This window comes from Nothoprocta perdicaria, unplaced genomic scaffold (assembly GCF_003342845.1).
Source record: "Nothoprocta perdicaria isolate Ctin4 unplaced genomic scaffold, notPer1 scaffold_64, whole genome shotgun sequence".
NCBI classification, from domain to species: Eukaryota; Metazoa; Chordata; class Aves; order Tinamiformes; family Tinamidae; genus Nothoprocta; species Nothoprocta perdicaria.
In genome coordinates, this window is record NW_020455910.1 from 82159 (window position 1) to 95888 (window position 13730).

The 13730-nt window shown below is 40.2% G+C and overlaps 1 non-coding gene across 1 annotated transcript; it reads right to left on the reverse strand.

Annotated features, from left to right (window-relative positions):
* Window positions 1-7226: 7226 nt before the first annotated feature.
* TRNAS-AGA lies at window positions 7227-7308 on the reverse strand. Its single transcript has one exon. It is a non-coding gene; the product is annotated as a tRNA-Ser (tRNA).
* Between the last annotated feature and the right edge of the window lie 6422 nt (window positions 7309-13730).

Consider the following 13730-nt stretch of genomic DNA (forward strand, 5'->3'; position numbering starts at 1 on the left):
GAGAAAAATTTCTGTCCCTAGCTCTGTGGGACTGGCCTACCTATTGAAAAGAGCAACRATTGCTTTAATGCTGTTGAAGTACCTTATTGCCTTTGGAATATCTGCATGGCAAACTTCATCTTCCAAATGAATACACCCMACCCAGCTACTTCCAGATCTGCCTGCCAGATACCTCCTTAGAAAAGCAGGAAGGCTTGTCTGTTTTCTCACGCTCCTCTCTCCTGGAAGTTCAGCRTTTCTTCCCCCAGTGCCTGCACCTGACTCGTGTTATCAGAGCCCTGCAGAGAAGGCGTGTGGCCAAGCAGTGCTCTTTGGTGGTCTTCAGCTTTCCAGGTGCCCTCTTGAACTCAACTGCGCTCCAGACAGTAACACCTGCCTGTGAAGCCTGCGCTCCGCCTGGCTGCTCCACTCAGGTGTTTCCTCGGTTGCAGGCACCAGTAATCATCTGCACATGGGCTGAGTTCCTGCTCCCACTACACAGCTCCAGCGCATGCSTTGGAGAGGAAAGACTCAATCCAGATGGGATTTAACCGGCAGCATTGCACAGGCTGTCCACCGAAACTTACCATCCACGAGCACAGAGTGCAGAATCCCTTTCATAATGTGTGGTGAGAGACCCTGGCATTTTGACACAGTGGAAAACAGCTAAAAGTATCATCAGTGTTCATTAACATTCACTGATGTTTCATGTCAGCCAGAATGCTCAGAGCCTCTAGATCCCACCCTTGCATGGTTGCGGTTAAAGAGATTCTCCAGCCTATTGCACCAGACGTGTTTTATTGCCTAAGCAGTGCAGCTCACCAAGGTGTTTYGGCCAATGTTAATGAAGTGGAATTTACAGCAAAGGTTGAAAGACGGAATAACAAAGCAGGTGATTTGCTCTAAGCAGCATGGGGCTGGTAGACCTTTTCCATCCCCAGAGGGAAGGATGGGGGCGGGGGATCTAACGACTAATATATAATTGWCCCAAGGCTTGAGTTGGGTTCGAAGTGCCCCTTTCAGCTTCCTGTGTGACCTCGGGCAAGCAGCTTCATTATCTAGACCTCCACTGCTTAGTGAGCAGCTGCAGATTACAATAAGACACRGCAGCAAAGAGCAATGCATAAAACCCTGACATGGGAAAAGGCTTCAAGATGAAGCTGTGAAGTTTGGAAGTGGGCAGAATATAAGCATGTGTTTAATCTGAAATGCTTATATCAAATTGTTGAAGAGTTTTTTCAAAGGCTGCCTGCTGCATTTAGGACACATCTCATTTGGCATGCTCAAGAAGATGGGGGAATTTTCAAGCCCTAATATTATGGATTGCTACTGACTCCTAGATGGAAATTAAGATGTATTTAACATGTATTTTCAATAGCATCCAAATAGGTCCACTTGGCCAGAAATCCAGCTCTAACTCATCCACCTCTGTTTACAACTCACTGTCCACACTTCTTCCAGGAGACTGTCCTGCATCCTCTCTGGGCAAATCCTGTCCTTAGCCATGCAATGGGCCCCATCACCTTCAAAGACCACATGTTATTTAAATAGCATTTTACCATTTAAGACTACCTCAAATCTTCAAATACCCCATCAGGAAATATCTGTGTTCCTGAGGCATATTTCAGTGACCTTCTTTAAAGAATAAAGGTGCAACTATCTCTTTTAGCTCCAGAGCAGGGACAGAATTGCTTCTGAAAATCATTAGGTCCCCAAGTCTTATCTCGACTCCTTGCTATGTGCCAAATAGATGTTTTAGTCTAAATGGACATCTACTGACTTTACATCCTTACTTTCACCCACGGAACATTTTCAGGAAGATAGTGATACTGCCGTTTATGATTATGATTATGATTATGATTATGAGTATTTACCAGATGTCAATGGTGAGATACATTTATATTCTTAGTATATGGACTGATAACAAAAAGCTTATTACAGGAACACTGAAAACTGATGTATTTTTTAATCAGTAATCATTTGGCATCAGGTCAGGGAAAATTAGTTTTGTGTTTTCCTGAAAAGAGGAATTCTGAAAGAGAAACGTTTTTATCTCTTGTGGAGAGGTAATAGTTCACTTTAGGACAGAAAATTAAAAGGACCATGGAATTTTAGAAATGTTTTTTTTTTCCCCCTGGGCTGCCCTTACTTTGCCTACAGCATCATTCCTAGAATATCTGGGCCACATGAAGAGCTGAAGTATATTTTCATGTCATCTCAGTCACACCAAGTAATATATGCGTGTGTAGTCTCAGTTAGGAAGAAAATGGTCACATCCTTTTTTGGCTTCTTAAAATACCTTTGTGGTRGGACCTCTCACACTGGGAAGAACCTATTAGGAATACTTTATGTGTTGTACTGGTACACCCCATATCAAGTTCACTATTTTTACTAACTAGGCATATGGGTGAATACTATTTACCTGTAATGAAAAGTTGAACATGAAAACTTACTGCTCACTTCTTGAGTCTTTGTGCACGCGTAGTTTATCATTCACTCAAATATCTCTGAGTTGTGAGTACAAATGCACAACATTGTGTGTAACTGCCTCTACATGCTAGAAAACACGKTGAGGACTGAACTATCTGCCGCTTGCTTTCTCAAAATATACATCCCTCATTTTTTTACTGAAATGTCTCTTCTTGTGATATCTAAAAATTCTTTCATATATATTTTGGGAGTTAACATAAAGCCAAACTGAAAAAAATATATATTTATTTGAAATCCAAATACCTGCCAGGAAAAAAAAAAAGAACAATTATTAGTTCGCTATAATACACGGTTTGTACAAATCTGTTTCCCCATTGGCCTAATCGAGACATGCTAATTTCTCTAACCAAAGCACAGAAGAGAATAGTGTGATCTGCAGTAATATCTGGCAGCTTGTGGTTCCTCAGCCTGAGCAATGACGTGAAACGTTGCTTATAGCTACATTGACTGGGAGAAATCCTTCACACCAACCTGGAATAAGCTCTGAACTCATGTCCCTGGATGTATGGTACAATATTTGAGGCATCTCACTAACACCCTATTCACATTGTAGGAAAATCAGTCTGAGGAAGCAACACTCATGAATTAATTCTTGTTCATATGCCTTGCCACCCTAATATAACTTTTACTCTCTTGTACTGTTTGTGAGTATGAAATTAACCTCTGAGACTAAAGTGAGAAAGTCAACTGCATATGGATATATCAAAAGAAGAACAGGGAGAGTTCTTTCTCCCAGACAAGCATCTGGAAAAAATCAAATTCACCCCTGCTTAGATTGTTCCAGAGTAGGATTCTTAAGGGTTTTATTGGGCACCTGAGAAATGTCTCACAATCAGGTTTTTCACCTGGTGGAAAATGCTGGAGGTGCCAGTTGCAGAACAGCCATCAAATCTATCACACCTACTTATTTTCTTGTTCTTTGGGTGAGTAGTAGATTGATATTTCTAGAAGTCTCTTCTGTTTGCTAGAAGTCTCCTCCTGTTGCCTGCTTTGTGGACCCSCATTTTCATCTGCTGTTTTCTGCAGGACTGACAGTAGCTAAGACCCCTGTGTGAGGCTGCAGTTTTGACCCACCTGGATAACTGAGCAGAGCAGGCATCTGTGCCCTTCATCCTGTGCCTGAGCAGGTCATCAGACACTACAGAGCTCTGTAACACACACTGCTGCCTAGGAGTTCCTGGATGGAGCCATAGTTTTCAGGATTTAAAATTACTGTATGTGAGAAATTACAGTGAATCCAGTAGAAGGCAGCTTTCAATTTCCATTAGATCTGCAGAGCTTAAGTGTGTTAGCCCTACCTCATAAATTTGTCCCCCAGTAATTTCTACCTTGGGTGAGAAAATCAATGCAAAAGTCTTTATCGTCTSTTTTTGTTCTCCATCAACCTCAATGCACTTTTCTTTCATGTACTCTGTTCAAATCAGAAAGTTTTTTCACAAATATTGGTGTCTAGCTTATAGAGTAATTACATGCATTATATGCTAATGTTACAAGTTCTGTTAAGTTATGTAAGCTTTTTTTTTTTATAATTTAACTGAAACACCTGAATGTGAACATAAAGAACTGTGCACACTTGGCAGCCTCGGTTCCCACTGAAGCAAAAGTGAGTTTTACGGACCTCAGTGAAGACACAGCTAAACCAAGAATGAATTCCTCTGAACATCTCACCCCAGCTGTCTTATCTTGTAGTGAATGTTATTCCCTTCAAAGCATATGCTTAAGGGGACTAAGCAATATATATGTAGATTATCTACTCTGACATCTAAGATGAATGCATAGTAGGCACTTAAAATGAAATTCAAGAAAGCCTGAATGAGTCAGACCAATTAATTTGAGGTCTGCCACACCAGTTAGCCTATGACCCCATAAACACTCAAAGAAAGGTAGACCCAGCATTAAGTTAAATACCCATAATGGCAGTCTTATTTTTTCCATTGATCCTAGAGGGAACTAAGATCTGTCAGTCAATCAAGAAATCCAAATCCAGCATGGTCCTCTAGAACAGAAACATTACAGTAAATCCAAAAAGATTCTTTGTTTGTTCTGAAAGAGTATGTGGACCACATTCTTATTTCCTTTACACCTTTTGCAGATGCAGTAGATTCCATGAAATTTTGCAGCTATAATAGAAAAGCATTTAAACTATGAAACCATAAATCCCACATCTGCATCTCTCCCCTTCTGCCTTGTCCTCCTACTTTATTGCTGCATTTTGCTTTGAGATGCTATAGATATGCATACATGAAAATTGCTTGGAGATTGTTCTGTTCATTTAATAAATTTTACTATTGCAAACTAGAAAATAAATATCAAAAAATTACAAATCCATATTTGTACCTGGAAAGCAGTTTTGTTTTCCASTATATTTTCATGACAGGTTTTTTTTTGTGGCTTAGTTCATTGTTGTTTGGATTATTATTTTTTATTTTTATTTGTTTATTTTTTTTTCAGGAGAGCATGTCCTACAAACAAATTGGTACAACAGACCTAAGCAGATCTCAAAGCAATAACTTAAGGGGAAAGGTTTACCTTATACATATTCAATGACAAACCAAAGTGTTCCTGTATAATAGCTACATATTATATATTGCAATAAATTATTTAAGACCATATTAATGTAGAGGATCTGAATGGCACTAAAAATAATCTTCTGATGCCCGGATGGGTGTTCTAGCCCAGAGAAGAGAAAAATGTTGATTTTGCTGAGTAATATTCTAATACAGTGACCCTGCAAGCCCCATAGCTTCTTGTCTTCAAAAAAGGACATGTAGAGCTCCAAAGTGCTCAAAGTGACTTTGGACAACAAGTTATGCCGTAAGAGCATATGTGATGCTCTYCATTCACTGCTGTCCTTCCCCTCACTTCATCCCAGGGTATGTGTCTGCATCCTTATGCCACTATTGCCTCCATCACCAAGCCTTTGTGTTTGGTGGCATGGACATACTCCCTTCCTTCACTTTCCATTCTCTAGCTCACTTACTATTGGTATTAATTTTATGAGTTAAGTTGTTTAAATGTCAAAACACTCTATAGAAAGGATGATGAAGGCATGATACAGTCTGCTTAAGAACTAGCCAAGAGGAGTTCAGAGTGTTGCAGCTGAGCATAACTAAAAAAAAAAAATCATTAATAAGCCATGTCTTTCTCAGCTACATTCTTTCCATGATGCATCCTAGTTTCATGTTCATCTAATATGGCAGCACAGATTCACAGAATATTTAAGGTTGGAAGGGACCTCTACAGATCATCTAGTCCAACCTTCCTGCTCAAGCAGGCACACCYACAGCATGTGGCACAGGGTGGCATCCAGGCGGGTTTTGAAGACCTCCAGAGTAGGAGACTCCACAACCTCCCTGGGCAGCCTGTTCCACTGTTCTGTCACCCTAACAGTAAAGAAGTTGCTCCTCACCTGGAGACGGAACTTCTTGTGCTTCAGCTTGTGGCCGTTACCCCTCGTCCTATTGCTGGCCACCAGTGAGAACAGCCTGTCCCCTTCCTCCCTGCATTCTCCCTTCCTCAACTTATACATATTAATCAGATCCCCTCTGAGCCGTCTCTTCTCCAGAGAAAACAGGCCCAGCTCACTCAGCCTCTCTTCATACGAGAGATGYTCCATTCCCTTAATCATCCTGGTTGCCCTTCGCTGGACCCTCTCCAGAAGCTCCACGTCCTTCCTATACTGGGGTGCCCAGAACTGCACACAGTGCTCCAGGTGCGGCCTCACCAGAGCTGAGTAGAGGGGCAGAATCACCTCCCTCCACCTGCTGGCAACACTCCTCCTGATGCAGGCCAGGATCCCTTTGGCCTTGTTGGCCACAAGGGCACACTGCTCACTCATGGTTAACTTAGTGTCAACCAGGACTCCCAGGTCCCTCTCCGTGGAGGTGCTTTCCAGCAGGTCGACCCCTAATCTGTACTGATGCCTGGGGTCCCTGCACTTGTCCTTGTTGACTCTCATGAGGTTCCTCTCTGCCCAACTCTCCAGCCTGTCCAGGTCCCTCTGGATGGCAGCACAGCCCTCCGGAGTGTCGGCCACTCCACCCAGCTTGGTGTCATCTGCAAACTTGCTCAGGGTGCATTCCGTGCCCTCGTCCAGGTCATTGATGAACAAGTTGAACAGCACTGGGCCCAACACTGACCCCTGGGGGACACCACTGGCCACAGGCCTCCAACTGGACTCGGCCCCATTTATCACCACCCTCTGAGCTCTGCCATCCAGCCAGCCCTCAATCCACCACACCGTGCACTCGTCTAGCCCGCTGTCCCGGAGCTTCCGTATGAGGATGTTATGGGAGACAGTGTCAAAAGCCTTGCTGAAGTCAAGGTAGACAACATCCACGGCTCTCCCCTCATCCAGGCAGCCTGTCACCCCATCATAGAAGGCTATGAGGTTCGTCAGACATGACTTGCCCTTAGTGAATCCATGCTGACTGCTCCTCAGCAGCTTCTTCTCCTCCATATGCCCGGAGATTCTCTCTAGGATGAACCGCTCCATCACCTTTCCAGGGACAGAGGTGAGGCTGACCRGCCTGTAATTGCCCGGCTCCTCCCTCTTGCCCTTTTTGAAGACTGGAGTGATGTTGGCTCTCTTCCAGTCCTCGGGCACCTCCCCTGCTCTCCAGGACYTCTCAAAGATGATGGAGAGAGGCTGAGCAATAACCTCGGCCAGTTCCCTCAGCACTTTCGGGTGCATCCCATCTGGGCCCATAGATTTTTGAGTGGCCAAAAAACACCGCCCAGGGCRCCGCGGCCCCGGTCGTAGTCGGCAGGATTCGAACCTGCGCGGGGAGACCCCAATGGATTTCTAGTCCATCGCCTTAACCACTCGGCCACGACTACGCATAAACTAGACAGGTATTAGGGTTKAATAATTCAATTTAAAAAAAATCCAAATCCATGACACAGAGCTTGTATTCTTTCTTTGCATTCTTTCTGCCAGTCCCTCTCCATTATCCTACATTAGTTAGAAATGTAGAACTTATTGACTTAAATGGGTGCAGAGTAGGATATTTGAAGATTGACGTTGCTCATAAAAGCATGCACAAGYCCTTGACAAAATCATACAACCTGTTTTCTTCAAGCAGTTTAAATATTTTTCAGTTTAGCCAATGACTAGACTTAGCCACTATTTTATTCATGAAAACAGTGTGTCAAAATGAGAAATAAGGGCATTCTGCTTTCTTCCTCTAATTTGAAATATCATCCTGAGTTGGAAATGAAACAATTTAAAAAACTTTCTATCCCTCAAAACCATATTTTTTTTAATGTTGAGACATTTAGTTCTCCCCCCCCCCGCTTTTTTCAAACTGTGAATTTTTAGACAAGTGAGGTTTTTTTCCAAATGCCCTCAGCTCCCATGAAATAGTTCTAAGGCATCCTCTCCAGTTATGTCAATCAGTTCCAGGCAGTCTGTAAAGAGACATGACATTTCATAACAATGACATACCAGCTTGGGAAATGAAAGGTGAGAAATAAGCATTTTTCTCAAAATAATCTCATTCATCTATACAAATCCACATTATATATAAAATGTTACCTGTTCTTCAGCTTAACCTGGTTAAATGCAAAAAATTAGCTACTAAATTAAAGATTGAAGGGACTGCTACCTGGGAAAAGACTCAGGTTTCACAAGTAATGAGAGGGGAGAAAAAATGTCTGATTTCTCTTCTACTCATGGGTATTTTGATTGAATTTAACACATCTCAAGCTGCCAAAAGCCAATGCTACTCATATGAAGCAGCACTGCTTCTCCAATTAAAAAGTGGAAGCGCAGCTGCTTCCAGGCAAGTGGAAAGGAAAGTTGGCTTGAGTGGCAGTAAAAGAAAAGGAAACAAAAAAAWAMTAATTTCTTTGCTTTTGTTTTTTTGAGTTGATGGTGTGCTGGTGTGGGCATGAGAACCCATCAGAGCAGAAGTATAATGATTGTTACCTACTACTAAAGGAAACATGGAAATATTTTCTTTCACCCCAATCTCCCCTCTCTTAATTTTCTTTCTGACATTTTGCCAGCCTCCTGACCCATGCTTGGTCCCTCTCTCGTTTCCTTTCCTGCTAGTAATAATTATATATATACATTAAACTTAAGGATTAGAAATCCTGTGTGTAAGATAGCACAAAAATAAAACCTATATATTTGATATACATTCTTCAAAAATGTTTGATCAACCATGAATRTTTAAAAAGGGTGAATCCAAACCAGATGGAGTACTGATGTTATCTCATCCTTACTATTATACTGATGAGTAGTCTAGATACAGCACTAGATCTGTTAATGCTGTGCTGCAATTTGTACACAACAAGAGCTGTGAAAAGCAATAAAAATATCTTTATTGAATGATAGTACACAGACATGCTTAACATCCCAAACCAACCACATGCAAATTTTATATTTTTATTGTACCAACATTAATTATCCTGCCAATAAAAGAATACAAAATGTAACTCTCACAACTCTGTTCTTTGTTTTACTCAGAATGCTGGATTTATGTGACAAAAAAAATCTTAAAAAAGGAATCTGCAAACAATTAAAGAAAAATAGAAACAGATAGAAATGAAGAATTCAAATTTTCTCAAATTCTGATTTTTTTAACTTTCTATTCCTTTTTTTTTTCTTTTTTTCTACCTCACCCATTCCTCTGAACTTTCCCAAATACCCCATAATCATTACTGGTTCAAATTCTAGAATAATGCAGATCTTTTGAAAATATTTKAAAATATTTGGAATATTTGGATAAAAGTTTAAGTTGTGCAATTTAAGAGACGAGATGTCCTATGATTACTGCAGGTTATCAAATCACCACATGCCAACTAAGCCAAGCAATATGCATGCTTTCAGTCTTCACCTGACATGAGATAGTTTGACATATTTGACTTTGCAAGGAAAGAGGTTTAAAATAACTCTGTAACCTTGCACTTTCTGTAGCCTAGGATCATGTGCAGAGACAGTTTATCCATCTCTGTTGACTTGTAGTTGTTTGTGCTGTGATAATAACTGTTCTCCAAGCACAGAGATAAGGAAAGAAGCCAAAGAACAAGATTGATATCTGATATCTTCTTGTGATGGAAGATGCCCTAAGTACTGTCATACCCTCATCGCTCCGAGGATGTAAGAGAACAGGCAATGTGAGTCCTCCTTCCTCTCAGCCACTTTTACAAAACTGCCTAAATCACACAGGAAACCTGTCCTTTCTAAATGTGACATTTTAAAGACAATTTGGCATCTAAAGGAATGGGATAATGTCAAGTGGGATTTTCAAGATTGCTCAAATCTTACTGAAATCAACAGAAAGAAAAAGAGTCCTTCTGACATCAGTACCCAGTTAATAATCAAATATTGGTTCACAGTGGGGAAGCAACCTTTCAGACAATTAACGCTACAGAGATGACCATGCTCCTAGGCTCTTGTGCTTCTTGTGTTTCAGACAGTTTACCACCATCTGTATTTTAGATGTACTTGGAATGTTCCCCTGGTATGTGCTAGGAAGAAAGAGAATATCAACAGCTCAGCTGGTGCTAGTCTCATAGATAAAATAAATCATTACTGTTGTGTCTGATAGAGAAAATAATTAGTTTTAAACTTAATACTGAGAAGAAATGACAACACAACTCTTTCATCTTGAAATATAAAGTGACAACACTAGGTGTGTGGCTGCTTTGCTATGAAAAAAACAACAACGGAAGACTTCTGTGTAAGGGCTTATAAAGTMCAAAAAWATATATATTTCCTTTCTTTTCTTTTGTTGATTAAGTACATTTTATTCCTAAAAATATCCTCATTTTAAAAAGTAAAATTCTGGCAGTAATTCTGGTATTATTACTTTAATTCTATTTCTGTCCTGAGAAACATATGAAGAAAACAAGAACAGGCTTTCATGTGGAAGATAGGCAAAAAGAATTGAACAAGTTTCCTTGATAAATAATGTAGTCACCATAAGAATGGTTACAAGAATTTGGAATTATTTTTGAATTTGTCATTCTTGAAAAGAGTAGTATGAAAAAAGAAAGGAATAGAAAGTTAACAACAACAACAAAAAAAAATGGGGCTAGTATTTTGAAACACTTGTTTTGTTAAGCTGAGCTCCCTTGTGATAAAAAAGGTTAAGCATAGGAAAACTGAAATTTCTTCTAGAAATTCCTCTTCTGGTATCAGTTGAGTGCTCAAACATCTTCTTCTCTAAATTCAGGTGGAATCAGAAAGTAAGTTGGGAATATTATTTTATTAGTAGCAGCTTTTACTAATATAATTATTTTTATTCACAAAGATCCCCAAGATTTTCTTTGACTTGAACCAAACCAAAGTTCTATTACCATATTTTCAATTCCATTATCAGATTAAGCATAAAACCAAAAATATCTTATCCTTATGTAAAAATGTACTGGCACAGGGGCACAAAGCCAATAAAATAAATTTTCAAAAACTTTTGAACACGAGGATGCTTTATTCACAGATATATGTTTTACTCTAAAGAAATCACATCGTGAGATTATCTTGCCTATATTTTATCTGAAGCAAGACTTTCAGGTATATATAAAAACACCATATTGGAATGATACTAAAACTTTTGAACAGCAGGTCACATGTCTTGGTCRGATTGTGACCATTTTTTTGCCAGAACTGCTATACTCACAGAGCCATCTAAAAGCAAACCTGATTCAAATTCCTAACTGTAATTAGGGGAGAAAAAAAAATGTTAATAGGAAAGCTCTATTAGCAGTTCTTCCAGTGCAGATGCCATGTGTATTGACATGTGTATTGATCCCTTGGATGAGACAGACTATGCTARCAAATGGGCTTGGTGTTTCAGCTAAGTCTACTTTAGGGAATCTGTCCATGTAAAAGTGTGATGAAAAGAAAAAGACATTACCAGYTTATGCTTCTATATTAACGAAAGTTGTTAACAGCAGATCTGGCCTAAGGAGGACAGAGGATGACTTGGGGAGGGGCAGGCAGAGCTATCTGAGATAACTGAGGGTGAAGCAAAGCAGACATCAAGAGCTGGGAGTCTGTGCTAGGCAGAGCCGGGTGTTTTAGCTCTCTGAAGTSCGGGGCACACGGGCTTACAGGCTTCATACAACTTCATTAGCTCTGGGACTGTGGTCTGACCTACCTCAGCAATCAGAAGGCAGGCTCAGCCCATAGCTGTTCATCATTACAAGCAAGGTGTTGCCAGATTTAAATAGGTACCCTCAAAGGGAAAGAAGATCGGTACATCAAAGCATTATCTCTAGTTTATTTAATGGGAATGACCAAATGGCAGGCCTTTTTTTTCATGTTTGAGGCTAAAACTGTAAGCAATTATATCTCTACTGCTGTAAATGATACTGCCAAGCCCATATACTTGCCAGGATCTCTTTCATCCTGTTTACTTTATACAACATTATCAACCCCAGGAGTTCACAGCAGTTTAAGAGATTTCTAATGTTATATAGACATATTTTGTCTCTAGGATTGAAACAAGGTGCAGAAAATTAATACTCAATCCCATCAAGATAAGGATGTCTCAGTGCCTAACTGCCTTTATCTGCTGCTTTAACACTGTTGTGAATTTAAGACTTTTTTTCTTTGAGGATTAAGAAAATATTTGTATCAGAACAACTCCAGGGTAAGGAATCATAAATCATAAATATTTCCAAAGTCCTACTAGATCAGATCTGAGTGTTAAAAACCAAAACAGAGCTAAATGGAAAAGAATTAAGGATCTTCTCTGTGGTGCCAGACCATGGATGTACCATTGTACACAGTCTCAGGACTCTTCAGAAAACTAATATAATTTAACTTTCATATGAGTTAGCTTTGCAGCAGAACCTTTGATTTTCCATGCAAAATTCATCTTCACTGTCTTTCCTTGAGAAACTCTTGAGGAGCAAGAGTACCTCCTTCCCCAAAGCTGTGCTCCAACTCCAACGTGAAACACAACTCCTCGTCCAGTTGCTCTGTACCCATTTCCCTACACAGAGACCATCCTCCTCAGGAGGAAGGCCAAGTGCCTTTTCCCATGAGACTGAGAAAGCATTTATCCCTCTGATGAATGACAGCTAATAAGCTATGGTGCTCAACAGCTTGAGAATGATCCTGTCACTGTCTCCAGAGCATCATCACTGCCACTGGTGCTTGGTGCTTTTGCTGAGGTGCTGACACCTGGGAACATCCACAGCAATGCCATCTACAGAGGTTTCACCCTCTAAAATGGCCGTGGACTTTGAGTGCCTTTGTGCTTTACACATATGTATGTGTAAATAGATCTTCTATTTTGGGTGAATCATTTTTTTCTGAGCTAGGTTCTGCTGTGAGATAATTTCTTATTGCTTCTTATTGCTCTTCTGTTCAACTAACCACATCCTAAGCTGAGTGTAGCAGCCACTTGAGGATTTTCTTTCTTTGCCTACATCATGGTAGCAACTTCTATTTCAGGATGCAAATTCAGGAGACTGAAGCGAGCAATAAAGCTGTCCTAATTTGTGGAGCGCCATGGCTCCCAGGACCCTCTCAGAAACAGGAAAGTTTTTATTAACTTGATTTCTGACACATCCCCTCTGCAGAGAACAGACATTTGCAGTTGTTCAGAACCAGTGAACAAGCATTTCGCACCCTCATTTCACAGCTGAATTCCAAACTTCCGAATTGCAGAGTAAGTGGGAATGYCCTGCAGAGTTTATTCACCGTTTCAAATTTACAGACATCTCATTTTAAATGAGAAGTCCCAATCAGCAGATTGTGTAGAGCACAAATAAACACAATGTTTACTCCACCTCATTAGAGAAGACAGTCTTTGAGTTCAACCCCTAAAGATATTTTGAAACCAAATAAATCTGCAGTACACTCCTCAGAGCAACGATTTCTTACCTCAGCTCAGATTTCTCTCTTCACTCTTTTTCTGTCTCTGTTTGAAATCATCTTTTAATTGTGAATTCAAACCAGCTCTGTGGGGAGGGCTAGCTGCAGGCCCCATTACTTACATTAAATGTTTAGGTTCAGAAAGAAGTACCCACCTCTGTCACTGTATCAGCTTTTATGCCAGCAAGCATCAGTGCTGAACAAGTTTATTAGATCTGAACAATGTGAGAGTCCTATAAACTAGGAAAATAAAAAAAATTAAAAAAAAAAAAAAAAAAAAAGAAAAAAGGAAGACCCAAGGCACAGGCATCTTTCACTGGTTTTATAAAAGACATAATTTAAGCTATGCCTTTTGAATAGAGCAACTGAAGAAAGACCCCTATATGATATGATGTGAAAAGAATTTGAAAAGAGCCAGCCTGATCAA